Raw genomic sequence first — 16349 nt, 5'->3', positions numbered from 1 at the left:
GGAATTGCAGAATTTTGAGCCAGTGCATATGGCCGGTGGTCACTGCTACTAATTCTCAATCATCTACTACAGGGGGTGTGGACATGCAGAATTTGGAGCCAGTTCAAGATTCAGATCAGGAGGCTCCTGGCTCCATACCAATCAACTCAGTGCCTCTGAGACAAGGACTTGAACGGTACAGTTTGAGTCCTCGACCGCCATGCTCAACGCGGCTGCAAGGATTCGGGGTGGATTGACTGAATGTGGTATTTCTTGTTGTGTACTATTCTTGTATACTGGATTAGTATAGTATATTTTTTTTGAGCAGCTATGTTTGTTTTGTATTGGTTAAGGAGAAATGTTGTGTTCGTCATGGGCACGCCCATGATGCACACCAAGGGAGGTAGGGAGTGTTAGTCTCCCCCGAGTTTTAGAGTTGGATGGTAGGTGTGGTGATGTGGAATCGGAGAGAATAAAAGGTAGGGGAAGGTGTTCCTCGTGGCTAAAGACTCCATATTATTCTTTGTGTATTTATTAAAACTTCTCTGCAAAACAGGCACTGTGTGTGCACGACGCAACACCCCCACCCCTCCCATCCTCTGAATACAGAAGTTAAAAACCAGCTGTGATTGGGACGCAGGGGACCCTGGTGCCACCGAACCTTCTGCACTGTGAACCTGCTGAACTATTGACAGCTGCGCTCTTGATATGTAGGGTCAAAACCTTTATCTCTGCCCCTCTATCACGATTTGTTGAAGATGCTGTGAATTCCCTCTTTACCGATTTACCGCGATTTAGCCAACTTCAGGAAATTAGTGCAAGCAACGGACAATAGATCTTATCAATAATTTACAGAAACTGTTGACATTGTTTTTGATACGGGTGCTTGGAAAAAAAAAGACAAAAAATGTATCCACCTCGCAAAAGACACTTGTCAGAAGTGGGATTTGAACCTACACCTCCAAAGGAGACTGCGACCTGAACGCAGCGCCTTAGACCACTCGGCCATCCTGACACTCGTGACACTGCAATGATGGCTCAATTTCCAGCTTATAAACCAAAATGAGTGCCATGTACTGAGTGAATGTTGTTTAATGTCCTCTGTATTTTCAATTCCAGACCTTCCTGCTCAGGGAAACAGTGGGATCTGAAGCTGATGAAGGAGAGAGGATGGATCATCCTGACAGTGGATCCGGTAGTGACTACTACTAATTCTCAATCATCTACTACATGGGGTGTGGACATGCTGAATTTTGAGCCAGTGCACATGGCCGGTGGTGACTGCTACTAATTCTCAATCATCTACTACAGGGGGTGTGGACATGCAGAATTTGGAGCCAGTTCAAGATTCAGATCAGGAGGTGCCTGGCTCCATACCAATCAACTCAGTGCCTCTGAGACAAGGACTTGAACGGTACAGTTTGAGTCCTCGACCGCCATGCTCAACGCGGCTGCAAGGATTCGGGGTGGATTGACTGAATGTGGCATTTCTTGTTGTGTACTATTCTTGTATACTGGTTAAGTATAGTATCTTTTTTTTGAGCAGCTATGTTTGTTTTGTATTGGTTAAGGAGAAATGTTGTGTTCGTCATGGGCACGCCTATGATGCACACCAAGGGAGGTAGGGAGTGTTAGTCTCCCCCGAGTTTTGGAGTTAGATGGTAGGCGCGGTGACGTGGAACCGGAGAGAATAAAAGGCCAGGGAAGGTGTTCCTCGTGGCCAATGACTCTATATTATTCTCTGTGTATTTATTAAAACTTATCTGCGAAACAGGCACTGTGTGTGCACGATGCAACACACCCCTCCCATGCCCTGAATACAGAAGTTAAAAACCAGCTGTGATTGGGACGCAGGGGACCCTGGTGCCACCGAACCTTCTGCACTGTGAACCTACTGAACTATTGACAGCTGCGCTCTTGATATGTAGGGTCGAAACCTTTATCTCGGCCCCTCTATCACGATTTGTTGAAGATGCTGTGATTTCCTGCTTTACCGATTTACCGCGATTTAGCCAACTTCAGGAAATTAGTGCAAGCAACGGACAATAGATCTTATCAATAATTTACAGAAACTGTTGACATTGTTTTTGATACGGGTGCTTGGAAAAAAAAAGTCCAAAAATGTATCCACCTCGCAAAAGACACTTGTCAGAAGTGGGATTTGAACCTACGCCTCCAAAGGAGACTATGACCTGAATACAGCACCTTAGACCACCCGGCCATCCTGACACTCTTGACACCAGACTGATGGCTCAACTTCCAGCATATAACCAAAATGAGTGCCATGTACTGAGTGAATGTTATTTAATGTCCTCTGTATTTTCAATTCCAGACCTTCCTGCTCAGGGAAACAGTGGGATCTGAAGCTGATGAAGGAGAGAGAATGGATCATCCTGACAGTGGACCCTGTGGTGACTGCTACTAATTCTCAATCATCTACTACATGGAGTGTGGAATTGCAGAATTTTGAGCCAGTGCATATGGCCGGTGGTCACTGCTACTAATTCTCAATCATCTACTACAGGGGGTGTGGACATGCAGAATTTGGAGCCAGTTCAAGATTCAGATCAGGAGGCTCCTGGCTCCATACCAATCAACTCAGTGCCTCTGAGACAAGGACTTGAACGGTACAGTTTGAGTCCTCGACCGCCATGCTCAACGCGGCTGCAAGGATTCGGGGTGGATTGACTGAATGTGGTATTTCTTGTTGTGTACTATTCTTGTATACTGGATTAGTATAGTATATTTTTTTTGAGCAGCTATGTTTGTTTTGTATTGGTTAAGGAGAAATGTTGTGTTCGTCATGGGCACGCCCATGATGCACACCAAGGGAGGTAGGGAGTGTTAGTCTCCCCCGAGTTTTAGAGTTGGATGGTAGGTGTGGTGATGTGGAATCGGAGAGAATAAAAGGTAGGGGAAGGTGTTCCTCGTGGCTAAAGACTCCATATTATTCTTTGTGTATTTATTAAAACTTCTCTGCAAAACAGGCACTGTGTGTGCACGACGCAACACCCCCACCCCTCCCATCCTCTGAATACAGAAGTTAAAAACCAGCTGTGATTGGGACGCAGGGGACCCTGGTGCCACTGAACCTTCTGCACTGTGAACCTGCTGAACTATTGACAGCTGCGCTTTTGATATGTAGGGTCGAAACCTTTATCTCGGCCCCTCTATCACGATTTGTTGAAGATGCTGTGATTTCCTGCTTTACCGATTTACTGCGATTTAGCCAACTTCAGGCAATTAGTGCAAGCAACGGAAAATAGATCTTATCGATAATTTACAGAAACTGTTGACAATGTTTTTTATACAGTGCTTGGGAAAAAAAAGTTCAAAAATGTATCTACCTCGCAAAATACACTTGTCAGAAGTGCGATTTGAACCCACAACTCCAAGGGAGGCTGCGACCTGAACGCAGCGCCTTAGACCACTCAGCCATCCTCACACTCTTCACACCTCCCTCATGGCTCAATTTCGAGCGTATAAACCAAAATGAGTGCCATGTACTGAGTGAATGTTGTTTAATGTCCTCTGTATTTCAATTCCAGACCTTCCTGCTCAGGGAAACAGTGGGATCTGAAGCTGATGAAGGAGAGAGGATGGATCATCCTGACAGTGAATCCGGTGGTGACTGCTACTAATTCTCAATCATCGACTACATGGGGTGTGGACATGCAGAAGTTTGAGTCAGTGCACATGGCCGGTGGTGACTGCTACTAATTCTCAATCATCTACTACAAGGGGTGTGGACATGCAGAATTTGGAGCCAGTTCAAGATTCAGATCAGGAGGTGCCTGGCTCCATACCAATCAACTCAGTGCCTCTGAGACAAGGACTTGAACGGTACAGTTTGAGTCCTCGACCGCCATGCTCAATGCGGCTGCAAGGATTCGGGGTGGATTGACTGAATGTGGCATTTCTTGTTGTGTACTATTCTTGTACACTGGATTAGTATAGTATCTTTTTTTTGAGCAGCTATGTTTGTTTTGTATTGGTTAAGGAGAAATGTTGTGTTCGTCATGGGCACGCCCATGATGCACACCAAGGGAGGTAGGGAGTGTTAGTCTCCCCCGAGTTTTGGAGTTGGATGGTAGGTGCGGTGATGTGGAACCGGAGAGAATAAAAGGCCAGGGAAGGTGTTCCTCGTGGCCAATGACTCTATATTATTCTCTGTGTATTTATTAAAACTTATCTGCGAAACAGGCACCATGTGTGCACGATGCAACACACCCCCCCCATGCCCTGAATACAGAAGTTAAAAACCAGCTGTGATTGGGACGCAGGGGACCCTGGTGCCACTGAACCTTCTCCACTGTGAACCTGCTGAACTATTGACAGCTGCGCTCTTGATATGTAGGGTCAAAACCTTTATCTCTGCCCCTCTATCACGATTTGTTGAAGATGCTGTGATTTCCCGCTTTACCGATTTACTGCGATTTAGCCAACTTCAGGAAATTAGTGCAAGCAACGGACAATAGATCTTATCGATAATTTACAGAAACTGTTGACATTGTTTTTGATACGGGTGCTTGGAAAAAAAAAGACAAAAAATGTATCCACCTCGCAAAAGACACTTGTCAGAAGTGGGATTCGAACCCACGCCTCCAAAGAAGACTGCGACCTGAACGCAGCACCTTAGACCACTCGGCCATCCTGACACTCATGACGCTGCATTGATGGCTCAATTTCCAGTTTATAAACCAAAATGAGTGCCATGTACTGAGTGAATGTTGTTTAATGTCCTCTGTATGTTCAATTCCAGACCTTCCTGCTCAGGGAAACAGTGGGATCTGAAGCTGATGAAGGAGAGAGGATGGATCATCCTGACAGTGGATCCGGTGGTGACTGCTACTAATTCTCAATCATCTACTACATGGGGTGTGGACATGCTGAATTTTGAGCCAGTGCACATGGCCGGTGGTGACTGCTACTAATTCTCAATCATCTACTACAGGGGGTGTGGACATGCAGAATTTGGAGCCAGTTCAAGATTCAGATCAGGAGGTGCCTGGCTCCATACCAATCAACTCAGTGCCTCTGAGACAAGGACTTGAACGGTACAGTTTGAGTCCTCGACCGCCATGCTCAACGCGGCTGCAAGGATTCTGGGTGGATTGACTGAATGTGGTATTTATTGTTGTGTACTATTCTTGTATACTGGATTAGTATAGTATCTTTTTTTTGAGCAGCTATGTTTGTTTTGTATTGGTTAAGGAGAAATGTTGTGTTCGTCATGGGCACGCCCATGATGCACACCAAGGGAGGTAGGGAGTGTTAGTCTCCCCCGAGTTTTGGAGTTGGATGGTAGGTGCCGTGACGTGGAATCGGAGAGAATAAAAGGTCAGGGAAGGTGTTCCTCGTGGCTAAAGACTCCATATTATTCTTTGTGTATTTATTAAAACTTCTCTGCAAAACAGGCACTGTGTGTGCACGACGCAACACCCCCACCCCTCCTATCCCCTGAATACAGAAGATAAAAACCAGCTGTGATTGGGACGCAGGGGACCCTGGTGCCACTGAACCTTCTGCACTGTGAACCTGCTGAACTATTGACAGCTGCGCTTTTGATATGTAGGGTCAAAACCTTTATCTCGGCCCCTCTATCACGATTTGTTGAAGATGCTGTGATTTCCTGCTTTACCGATTTACTGCGATTTAGCCAACTTCAGGCAATTAGTGCAAGCAACGGAAAATAGATCTTATCGATAATTTACAGAAACTGTTGACAATGTTTTTGATACAGTGCTCGGGAAAAAAAAGTCCTAAAATGTATCCACCTCGCAAAAAACACTTGTCAGAAGTGGGATTTGAACCCACACCTCCAAGGGAGGCTGCGACCTGAATGCAGCGCCTTAGACCACTCGGCCATCCTGACACTCTTTACACCTCCCTCATGGCTCAATTTCGAGCGTATAAACCAAAATGAGTGCCATGTACTGAGTGAATGTTGTTTAATGTCCTCTGTATTTTCAATTCCAGACCTTCCTGCTCAGGGAAACAGTGGGATCTGAAGCTGATGAAGGAGAGAGGATGGATCATCCTGACAGTGAATCCGGTGGTGACTGCTACTAATTCTCAATCATCGACTACATGGGGTGTGGACATGCAGAAGTTTGAGCCAGTGCACATGGCCGGTGGTGACTGCTACTAATTCTCAATCATCTACTACAAGGGGTGTGGACATGCAGAATTTGGAGCCAGTTCAAGATTCAGATCAGGAGGTGCCTGGCTCCATACCAATCAACTCAGTGCCTCTGAGACAAGGACTTGAACGGTACAGTTTGAGTCCTCGACCGCCATGCTCAACGCGGCTGCAAGGATTCGGGGTGGATTGACTGAATGTGGCATTTCTTGTTGTGTACTATTCTTGTATACTGGATTAGTATAGTATCTATTTTTTGAGCAGCTATGTTTGTTTTGTATTGGTTAAGGAGAAATGTTGTGTTCGTCATGGGCACGCCTATGATGCACACCAAGGGAGGTAGGGAGTGTTAGTCTCTCCCGAGTTTTGGAGTTAGATGGTAGGCGCAGTGACGTGGAACCGGAGAGAATAAAAGGCCAGGGAAGGTGTTCCTCGTGGCCAATGACTCTATATTATTCTCTGTGTATTTATTAAAACTTATCTGCGAAACAGGCACTGTGTGTGCACGATGCAACACACCCCTCCCATGCCCTGAATACAGAAGTTAAAAACCAGCTGTGATTGGGACGCAGGGGACCCTGGTGCCACTGAACCTTCTGCACTGTGAACCTGCTGAACTATTGACAGCTGCGCTCTTGATATGTAGGGTCAAAACCTTTATCTCTGCCCCTCTATCACGATTTGTTGAAGATGCTGTGATTTCCCGCTTTACCGATTTACTGCGATTTAGCCAACTTCAGGAAATTAGTGCAAGCAACGGACAATAGATCTTATCGATAATTTACAGAAACTGTTGACATTGTTTTTGATACGGGTGCTTGGAAAAAAAAAGACAAAAAATGTATCCACCTCGCAAAAGACACTTGTCAGAAGTGGGATTCGAACCTACTCCTCCAAAGGAGACTGTGATCTGAATGCAGCACCTTAGACCACTCGGCCATCCTGACACTCGTGACACTGCAATGATGGCTCAATTTCCAGCTTATAAACCAAAATTAGTGCCATGAACTGAGTGAATGTTGTTTAATGTCCTCTGTATTTTCAATTCCAGACCTTCCTGCTCAGGGAAACAGTGGGATCTGAAGCTGATGAAGGAGAGAGGATGGATCATCCTGACAGTGGATCCGGTGGTGACTGCTACTAATTCTCAATCATCTACTACATGGGGTGTGGACATGCTGAATTTTGAGCCAGTGCACATGGCCGGTGGCGACTGCTACTAATTCTCAATCATCTACTACAGGGGGTGTGGACATGCAGAATTTGGAGCCAGTTCAAGATTCAGATCAGGAGGTGCCTGGCTCCATACCAATCAACTCAGTGCCTCTGAGACAAGGACTTGAACTGTGCAGTTTGAGTCCTCGACCGCCATGCTCAACGCGGCTGCAAGGATCCGGGGTGGATTAACTGAATGTGGCATTTCTTGTTGTGTACTATTCTTGTATACTGGTTTAGTATAGTATCTTTTTTTTTAGCAGCTATGTTTGTTTTGTATTGGTTAAGGAGAAATGTTGTGTTCGTCATGGGCACGCCTATGATGCACACCAAGGGAGGTAGGGAGTGTTAGTCTCCCCCGAGTTTTGGAGTTGGATGGTAGGCGCGGTGACGTGGAACTGGAGAGAATAAAAGGTCAGGGAAGGTGTTCCTCGTGGCCAATGACTCTATATTATTCTCTGTGTATTTATTAAAACTTATTTGCAAAACAGGCACTGTGTGTGCACGATGCAACACACCCCTCCCATGCCCTGAATACAGAAGTTAAAAACCAGCTGTGATTGGGACGCAGGGGACCCTGGTGCCACTGAACCTTCTGCACTGTGAACCTGCTGAACTATTGACAGCTGCGCTTTTGATATGTAGGGTCGAAACCTTTATCTCGGCCCCTCTATCACGATTTGTTGAAGATGCTGTGATTTCCTGCTTTACCGATTTACTGCGATTTAGCCAACTTCAGGCAATTAGTGCAAGCAACGGAAAATAGATCTTACCGATAATTTACAGAAACTGTTGACATCGTTTTTGATACGGTGCTTGGGAAAAAAAAGTCCAAAAATGTATCCACCTCGCAAAATACACTTGTCAGAAGTGGGATTTGAACCCACACCTCCAAGGGAGGCTGCGACCTGAACGCAGCGCCTTAGACCACTCGGCCATCCTGACACTCTTCACACCTCCCTCATGGCTCAATTTCGAGCGTATAAACCAAAATGAGTGCCATGTACTGAGTGAATGTTGTTTAATGTCCTCTGTATTTTCAATTCCAGACCTTCCTGCTCAGGGAAACAGTGGGATCTGAAGCTGATGAAGGAGAGAGGATGGATCATCCTGACAGTGGATCCGGTGGTGACTGCTACTAATTCTCAATCATCTACTACATGGGGTGTGGACATGCTGAATTTTGAGCCAGTGCACATGGCCGGTGGTGACTGCTACTAATTCTCAATCATCTACTACAGGGGGTGTGGACATGCAGAATTTGGAGCCAGTTCAAGATTCAGATCAGGAGGTGCCTGGCTCCATACCAATCAACTCAGTGCCTCTGAGACAAGGACTTGAACGGTACAGTTTGAGTCCTCGACCGCCATGATCAACGAGGCCGCAAGGATTCGGGGTGGATTGACTGAATGTGGCATTTCTTTTTGTGTACTATTCTTGTATACTGGTTTAGTATAGTATCTTTTTTTTGAGCAGCTATGTTTGTTTTGTATTGGTTAAGGAGAAATATTGTGTTCGTCATGGGCACGCCTATGATGCACACCAAGGGAGGTAGGGAGTGTTAGTCTCCCCCGAGTTTTGGAGTTGGATGGTAGGCGCGGTGACGTGGAACCGGAGAGAATAAAAGGTCAGGGAAGGTGTTCCCCCGTGGCCAATGACTCTATATTATTCTCTGTGTATTTATTAAAACTTATTTGCAAAACAGGCACTGTGTGTGCACGATGCAACACACCCCTCCCATGCCCTGAATACAGAAGTTAAAAACCAGCTGTGATTGGGACGCAGGGGACCCTGGTGCCACTGAACCTTCTGCACTGTGAACCTGCTGAACTATTGACAGCTGCGCTTTTGATATGTAGGGTCGAAACCTTTATCTCGGCCCCTCTATCACGATTTGTTGAAGATGCTGTGATTTCCTGCTTTACCGATTTACTGCGATTTAGCCAACTTCAGGAAATTAGTGCAAGCAACGGACAATAGATCTTATCGATAATTTACAGAAACTGTTGACATTGTTTTTGATACGGGTGCTTGGAAAAAAAAAGTCCAAAAATGTATCCACCTCGCAAAAGACACTTGTCAGAAGGGGGATTCGAACCCACGCATCCAAAGGAGACTGCAACCTGAACGCAGCGCCTTAGACCACTCGGCCATCCTGACACTGCACTGATGGCTCAATTTCCAGCTTATAAACCAAAATGAGTGCCATGTACTGAGTGAATGTTGTTTAATGTCCTCTGTATTTTCAATTCCAGACCTTCCTGCTCAGGGAAACAGTGGGATCTGAAGCTGATGAAGGAGAGAGGATGGATCATCCTGACAGTGGATCCGGTGGTGACTGCTACTAATTCTCAATCATCTACTACATGGGGTGTGGACATGCTGAATTTTGAGCCAGTGCACATGGCTGGTGGTGACTGCTACTAATTCTCAATCATCTACTACAGGGGGTGTGGACATGCAGAATTTGGAGCCAGTTCAAGATTCAGATCAGGAGGTGCCTGGCTCCATACCAATCAACTCAGTGCCTGAGACAAGGACTTGAACGGTACAGTTTGAGTCCTTGACCGCCATGCTCAACGCGGCTGCAAGGATTCGGGGGGGATTGACTGAATGTGGCATTTCTTGTTGTGTACTATTCTTGTATACTGGATTAGTATAGTATCTTTTTTTTGAGCAGCTATGTTTGTTTTGTATTGGTTAAGGAGAAATGTTGTGTTCGTCATGGGCACGCCTATGATGCACACCAAGGGAGGTAGGGAGTGTTAGTCTCCCCCGAGTTTTGGAGTTGGATGGTAGGCGCGGTGACGTGGAACCGGAGAGAATAAAAGGTCAGGGAAGGTGTTCCCCCGTGGCCAATGACTCTATATTATTCTCTGTGTATTTATTAAAACTTATTTGCAAAACAGGCACTGTGTGTGCACGATGCAACACACCCCTCCCATGCCCTGAATACAGAAGTTAAAAACCAGCTGTGATTGGGACGCAGGGGACCCTGGTGCCACTGAACCTTCTGCACTGTGAACCTGCTGAACTATTGACAGCTGCGCTTTTGATATGTAGGGTCGAAACCTTTATCTCGGCCCCTCTATCACGATTTGTTGAAGATGCTGTGATTTCCTGCTTTACCGATTTACTGCGATTTAGCCAACTTCAGGAAATTAGTGCAAGCAACGGACAATAGATCTTATCGATAATTTACAGAAACTGTTGACATTGTTTTTGATACGGGTGCTTGGAAAAAAAAAGTCCAAAAATGTATCCACCTCGCAAAAGACACTTGTCAGAAGGGGGATTCGAACCCACGCCTCCAAAGGAGACTGAGACCTGAACGCAGCGCCTTAGACCACTCGGCCATCCTGACACTCTTGACACTGCACTGATGGCTCAATTTCCAGCTTATAAACCAAAATGAGTGCCATGTACTGAGTGAATGTTGTTTAATGTCCTCTGTATTTTCAATTCCAGACCTTCCTGCTCAGGGAAACAGTGGGATCTGAAGCTGATGAAGGAGAGAGGATGGATCATCCTGACAGTGGATCCGGTGGTGACTGCTACTAATTCTCAATCATCTACTACATGGGGTGTGGACATGCTGAATTTTGAGCCAGTGCACATGGCTGGTGGTGACTGCTACTAATTCTCAATCATCTACTAAAGGGGGTGTGGACATGCAGAATTTGGAGCCAGTTCAAGATTTAGATCAGGAGGTGCCTGGCTCCATACCAATCAACTCAGTGCCTGAGACAAGGACTTGAACGGTACAGTTTGAGTCCTCGACCGCCATGCTCAACGCGGCTGCAAGGATTCGGGGTGGATTGACTGAATGTGGCATTTCTTGTTGTGTACTATTCTTGTATACTGGTTTAGTATAGTATCTTTTTTTTGAGCAGCTATGTTTGTTTTGTATTGGTTAAGGAGAAATGTTGTGTTCGTCATGGGCACGCCTATGATGCACACCAAGGGAGGTAGGGAGTGTTAGTCTCCCTCGAGTTTTGGAGTTGGATGGTAGGCGCGGTGACGTGGAACTGGAGAGAATAAAAGGTCAGGGAAGGTGTTCCTCGTGGCCAATGACTCTATATTATTCTCTGTGTATTTATTAAAACTTATTTGCAAAACAGGCACTGTGTGTGCACGATGCAACACACCCCTCCCATGCCCTGAATACATAAGTTAAATACCAGCTGTGATTGGGACGCAGGGGACCCTGGTGCCACTGAACCTTCTGCACTGTGAACCTGCTGAACTATTGACAGCTGCGCTTTTGATATGTAGGGTTGAAACCTTTATCTCGGCCCCTCTATCACGATTTGTTGAAGATGCTGTGATTTCCTGCTTTACCGATTTACTGCGATTTAGCCAACTTCAGGCAATTAGTGCAAGCAACGGAAAATAGATCTTATCGATAATTTACAGAAACTGTTGACATTGTTTTTGATACGGTGCTAGGGAAAAAAAAGTCCAAAAATGTATCCACCTCGCAAAATACACTTGTCAGAAGTGGGATTTGAACCCACACCTCCAAGGGAGGCTGCGACCTGAACGCAGCGCCTTAGACCACTCGGCCATCCTGACACTCTTCACACCTCCCTCATGGCTCAATTTTGAGCGTATAAACCAAAATGAGTGCCATGTACTAAGTGAATGTTGTTTAATGTCCTCTGTATTTTCAATTCCAGACCTTCCTGCTCAGGGAAACAGTGGGATCTGAAGCTGATGAAGGAGAGAGGATGGATCATCCTGACAGTGAATCCGGTGGTGACTGCTACTAATTTGCAATCATCGACTACATGGGGTGTGGACATGCAGAAGTTTGAGCCAGTGCACATGGCCGGTGGTGACTGCTACTAATTCTCAATCATCTACTACAAGGGGTGTGGACATGCAGAATTTGGAGCCAGTTCAAGATTCAGATCAGGAGGTGCCTGGCTCCATACCAATCAACTCAGTGCCTCTGAGACAAGGACTTGAACGGTACAGTTTGAGTCCTCGACCGCCATGCTCAACGCGGCTGCAAGGATTCGGGGTGGATTGACTGAATGTGGCATTTCTTGTTGTGTACTATTCTTGTATACTGGATTAGTATAGTATATTTTTTTTTAGCAGCTATGTTTGTTTTGTATTGGTTAAGGAGAAATGTTGTGTTCGTCATGGGCACGCCTATGATGCACACCAAGGGAGGTAGGGAGTGTTAGTCTCCCCCGAGTTTTGGAGTTGGATGGTAGGCGCGGTGACGTGGAACCGGAGAGAATAAAAGGTCAGGGAAGGTGTTCCTCGTGGCCAATGACTCTGTATTATTCTCTGTGTATTTATTAAAACTTATCTGCGAAACAGGCACCGTGTGTGCACGATGCAACACACCCCTCCCATGCCCTCAATAAAGAAGTTAAAAACCAGCTGTGATTGGGACGCAGGGGACCCTGGTGCCACTGAACCTTCTGCACTGTGAACCTGCTGAACTATTGACAGCTGCGCTCTTGATATGTAGGGTCGAAACCTTTATCTCTGCCCCTCTATCACGATTTGTTGAAGATGCTGTGATTTCCCGCTTTACCTATTTACTGCGATTTAGCCAACTTCAGGAAATTAGTGCAAGCAACGGACAATAGATCGTATCGATAATTTACAGAAACTGTTGACATTGTTTTTGATACGGGTGCTTGGAAAAAAAAAGTCCAAAAATGTATCCACCTCGCAAAAGACACTTGTCAGAAGTGGGATTCGAACCCACGCCTCCAAAGGAGACTGCGACCTGAACGCAGCGCCTTAGACCACTCGGCCATCCTGACACTCTTGACACTGCACTGATGGCTCAATTTCCAGCTTATAAACCAAAATGAGTGCCATGTACTGAGTGAATGTTGTTTAATGTCCTCTGTATTTTCAATTCCAGACCTTCCTGCTCAGGGAAACAGTGGGATCTGAAGCTGATGAAGGAGAGAGGATGGATCATCCTAACAGTGGATCCGGTGGTGACTGCTACTAATTCTCAATCATCTACTACATGGGGTGTGGACATGCTGAATTTTGAGCCAGTGCACATGGCCGGTGGCGACTGCTACTAATTCTCAATCATCTACTACAGGGGGTGTGGACATGCAGAATTTGGAGCCAGTTCAAGATTCAGATCAGGAGGTGTCTGGCTCCATACCAATCAACTCAGTGCCTCTGAGACAAGGACTTGAACTGTGCAGTTTGAGTCCTCGACCGCCATGCTCAACGCGGCTGCAAGGATCCGGGGTGGATTAACTGAATGTGGCATTTCTTGTTGTGTACTATTCTTGTATACTGGTTTAGTATAGTATCTTTTTTTTTAGCAGCTATGTTTGTTTTGTATTGGTTAAGGAGAAATGTTGTGTTCGTCATGGGCACGCCTATGATGCACACCAAGGGAGGTAGGGAGTGTTAGTCTCCCCCGAGTTTTGGAGTTGGATGGTAGGCGCGGTGACGTGGAACTGGAGAGAATAAAAGGTCAGGGAAGGTGTTCCTTGTGGCCAATGACTCTATATTATTCTCTGTGTATTTATTAAAACTTATTTGCAAAACAGGCACTGTGTGTGCACGATGCAACACACCCCTCCCATGCCCTGAATACAGAAGTTAAAAACAAGCTGTGATTGGGACGCAGGGGACCCTGGTGCCACTTAACCTTCTGCACTGTGAACCTGCTGAACTATTGACAGCTGCGCTTTTGATATGTAGGGTCGAAACCTTTATCTCGGCCCCTCTATCACGATTTGTTGAAGATGTTGTGATTTCCTGCTTTACCGATTTACTGCGATTTAGCCAACTTCAGGCAATTAGTGCAAGCAACGGAAAATAGATCTTACCGATAATTTACAGAAACTGTTGACATTGTTTTTGATACGGTGCTTGGGAAAAAAAAGTCCAAAAATGTATCCACCTCGCAAAATACACTTGTCAGAAGTGGGATTTGAACCCACACCTCCAAGGGAGGCTGCGACCTGAACACAGCGCCTTAGACCACTCGGCCATCCTGACACTCTTCACACCTCCCTCATGGCTCAATTTTGAGCGTATAAACCAAAATGAGTGCCATGTACTGAGTGAATGTTGTTTAATGTCCTCTGTATTTTCAATTCCAGACCTTCCTGCTCAGGGAAACAGTGGGATCTGAAGCTGATGAAGGAGAGAGGATGGATCATCCTGACAGTGAATCCGGTGGTGACTGCTACTAATTCGCAATCATCGACTACATGGGGTGTGGACATGCAGAAGTTTGAGCCAGTGCACATGGCCGGTGGCGACTGCTACTAATTCTCAATCATCTACTACAGGGGGTGTGGACATGCAGAATTTGGAGCCAGTTCAAGATTCAGATCAGGAGGTGCCTGGCTCCATACCAATCAACTCAGTGCCTCTGAGACAAGGACTTGAACGGTACAGTTTGAGTCCTCGACCACCATGCTCAACGCGGCTGCAAGGATCCGGGGTGGATTGACTGAATGTGGCATTTCTTGTTGTGTACTATTCTTGTATACTGGTTTAGTATAGTATCTTTTTTTTTAGCAGCTATGTTTGTTTTGTATTGGTTAAGGAGAAATGTTGTGTTCGTCATGGGCACGCCTATGATGCACACCAAGGGAGGTAGGGAGTGTTAGTCTCCCCCGAGTTTTGGAGTTGGATGGTAGGCGCGGTGACGTGGAACTGGAGAGAATAAAAGGTCAGGGAAGGTGTTCCTCGTGGCCAATGACTCTATATTATTCTCTGTGTATTTATTAAAACTTATTTGCAAAACAGGCACTGTGTGTGCACGATGCAACACACCCCTCCCATGCCCTGAATACAGAAGTTAAAAACAAGCTGTGATTGGGACGCAGGGGACCCTGGTGCCACTGAACCTTCTGCACTGTGAACCTGCTGAACTATTGACAGCTGCGCTTTTGATATGTAGGGTCGAAACCTATATCTCGGCCCCTCTATCACGATTTGTTGAAGATGCTGTGATTTCCTGCTTTACCGATTTACTGCGATTTAGCCAACTTCAGGCAATTAGTGCAAGCAACGAAAAATAGATCTTATCGATAATTTACAGAAACTGTTGACATTGTTTTTGATACGGTGCTTGGGAAAAAAAAGTCCAAAAATGTATCCACCTCGCAAAATACACTTGTCAGAAGTGGGATTTGAATCCACACCTCCAAGGGAGGCTGCGATCTGAACGCAGCGCCTTAGACCACTCGGCCATCCTGACGCTCTTCACACCTTGCTCATGGCTCAATTTCGAGCGTATAAACCAAAATGAGTGCCATGTACTGAGTGAATGTTGTTTAATGTCCTCTGTATTTTCAATTCCAGACCTTCCTGCTCAGGGAAACAGTGGGATCTGAAGCTGATGAAGGAGAGAGGATGGATCATCCTGACAGTGAATCCGGTGGTGACTGCTACTAATTCTCAATCATCGACTACATGGGGTGTGGACATGCAGAAGTTTGAGCCAGTGCACATGGCCGGTGGTGACTGCTACTAATTCTCAATCATCTACTGCAAGGGGTGTGGACATGCAGAATTTGGAGCCAGTTCAAGATTCAGATCAGGAGGTGCCTGGCTCCATACCAATCAACTCAGTGCCTCTGAGACAAGGACTTGAACGGTACAGTTTGAGTCCTCGACCGCCATGCTCAACGCGGCTGCAAGGATTCGGGGTGGATTGACTGAATGTGGCATTTCTTGTTGTGTACTATTCTTGTATACTGGATTAGTAAGGTATCTTTTTTTTTAGCAGCTATGTTTGTTTTGTATTGGTTAAGGAGAAATGTTGTGTTCGTCATGGGCACGCCTATGATGCACACCAAGGGAGGTAGGGAGTGTTAGTCTTCCCGAGTTTTGGAGTTGGATGGTAGGCGCGGTGACGTGGAACCGGAGAGAATAAAAGGTCAGGGAAGGTGTTCCTCGTGGCCAATGACTCTGTATTATTCTCTGTGTATTTATTAAAACTTATCTGCGAAACAGGCACCGTGTGTGCACGATGCAACACACCCCTCCCATGCCC

The 16349-nt window shown here is 46.0% G+C and overlaps 5 non-coding genes across 5 annotated transcripts; all 5 read right to left on the bottom strand.

Moving 5' to 3' along the window:
- Positions 1-4554: 4554 nt before the first annotated feature.
- Positions 4555-4637, bottom strand: TRNAL-CAG (transfer RNA leucine (anticodon CAG)). Its single transcript has one exon. It is a non-coding gene; the product is annotated as a tRNA-Leu (tRNA).
- Positions 4638-8198: 3561 nt separating this feature from the next.
- Positions 8199-8281, bottom strand: TRNAL-CAG (transfer RNA leucine (anticodon CAG)). Its single transcript has one exon. It is a non-coding gene; the product is annotated as a tRNA-Leu (tRNA).
- Positions 8282-11828: 3547 nt separating this feature from the next.
- On the bottom strand, positions 11829-11911 carry TRNAL-CAG (transfer RNA leucine (anticodon CAG)). Its single transcript has one exon. It is a non-coding gene; the product is annotated as a tRNA-Leu (tRNA).
- Positions 11912-13042: 1131 nt separating this feature from the next.
- On the bottom strand, positions 13043-13125 carry TRNAL-CAG (transfer RNA leucine (anticodon CAG)). Its single transcript has one exon. It is a non-coding gene; the product is annotated as a tRNA-Leu (tRNA).
- Positions 13126-14255: 1130 nt separating this feature from the next.
- Positions 14256-14338, bottom strand: TRNAL-CAG (transfer RNA leucine (anticodon CAG)). Its single transcript has one exon. It is a non-coding gene; the product is annotated as a tRNA-Leu (tRNA).
- Between the last annotated feature and the right edge of the window lie 2011 nt (positions 14339-16349).

Source organism: Pleurodeles waltl, unplaced genomic scaffold, assembly GCF_031143425.1.
Source record: "Pleurodeles waltl isolate 20211129_DDA unplaced genomic scaffold, aPleWal1.hap1.20221129 scaffold_39, whole genome shotgun sequence".
NCBI lineage: Eukaryota > Metazoa > Chordata > Amphibia > Caudata > Salamandridae > Pleurodeles > Pleurodeles waltl.
Note: the sequence above shows the minus strand (reverse complement) of the source record. Positions and strands in the feature narration are given on the sequence as shown.